This window comes from Geospiza fortis, unplaced genomic scaffold, assembly GCF_000277835.1.
Source record: "Geospiza fortis unplaced genomic scaffold, GeoFor_1.0 scaffold118, whole genome shotgun sequence".
Lineage (NCBI taxonomy): Eukaryota > Metazoa > Chordata > Aves > Passeriformes > Thraupidae > Geospiza > Geospiza fortis.
In genome coordinates, this window is record NW_005054380.1 from 2,229,200 (window position 1) to 2,230,349 (window position 1,150).

Here is a 1,150-nt window from a genome sequence, read left to right on the forward strand (position 1 = left end):
CGGCTGTTGGTAGAATGCCAAGACCAAGGAGTTCCCTGCCACCCAGCTTCTGGAAGGCAGGCAGAGAACATCTGTTTAGAGAACCTAGCCAGTTCCCCTGCCTTGTGGTCTGGATGGAGATGTGGAGTTGGAGTAAGAGCTGCCATTAATGACAGGATGGTGTCTGTGTCAGCATCACCTTTCCAGCTGGGTGATGTCAGGGAAGAGGAGGATAATCATAAGGTGGCTGCTGGCCATGAGCTCTGCTTGCTCTTTCCAGCAGAATGGTAGGAAAGGAGATTATGCTTTGGAAGAAATCAATCAGATGCTGCATGTCGGGGTTCTGCTCCTGAGCTGCTGGTGACAGACACCCTTTCCTGGTCCTGAGGAGTTCCTCTTCTGGATCCTGATGGCATGGCCCAGCAGAGAGCTGTGCTTTTTCCAGGAATAGTTTCTGGACTTAACTCTTTTCTCAGGCCTGGTGCTCTGTGGAAGGAGGGTTTGCTGCATGGCAGGCACCAGAGGTCATTCTGAAAAGCAGGCTCTTGAGACCACTCTGCTTTGGAAATTGGGAGTGTATCTGACCAGCCTCTCTGTGCTCCATGGGCCTTGACTTTCAGAGTCAGAGCATGAGGCCACTGACCTGGCTCTTGTAGGCCCAGAGCTATGAGATGAAACCGCATGAAAACCATGCTGGTTTGTGATGCAGTTTGTTTATGCAGCAGAGTCCCTGATGTCTGGGTCTCTGTTCAGTTTAGGAGCCTCCTGGGGCAGAGTGCTCAGGGCTGTGGCTGTAAATGCATTTTGAGCTTTTCCTTACTCACCTTGTTGCACCAGCTCCAGGCAGGAAGTGGCTTCTTGGACATTTCATTTCTGCTGGTTTGATTCCCTTGCCCCAGTTTTTTGATCCCTCTTTCCTTTGATGAGACTTTTGCTGGCTCTGAAAATCTCACTGAGCAAAATTAGGAACAGGAAGGGTTCTGGGCAGTCTCAGAAATAACCTGGTTTTGTGTGCAGTAGAGGGGGCTTGAAAGAGAACTTGTCCAGGTTGGAAATCTGCTTCTCTGCTGGTTATGTGTGTTATTCTTTGCACTTGGTAAGAAACTAGAACTGAAAACTTTGTCCTCCTCACCGTTGTATGATTCCATCTTAAACCAGCTAGGTTTGATCC

At 49.4% G+C, this 1,150-nt stretch overlaps 1 protein-coding gene across 1 annotated transcript in view; it reads left to right on the forward strand.

Moving 5' to 3' along the window:
* STK25 (serine/threonine kinase 25) overlaps nt 1-1,150 on the forward strand; it is a 20,070-nt gene that overhangs the window by 13,527 nt on the left and 5,393 nt on the right.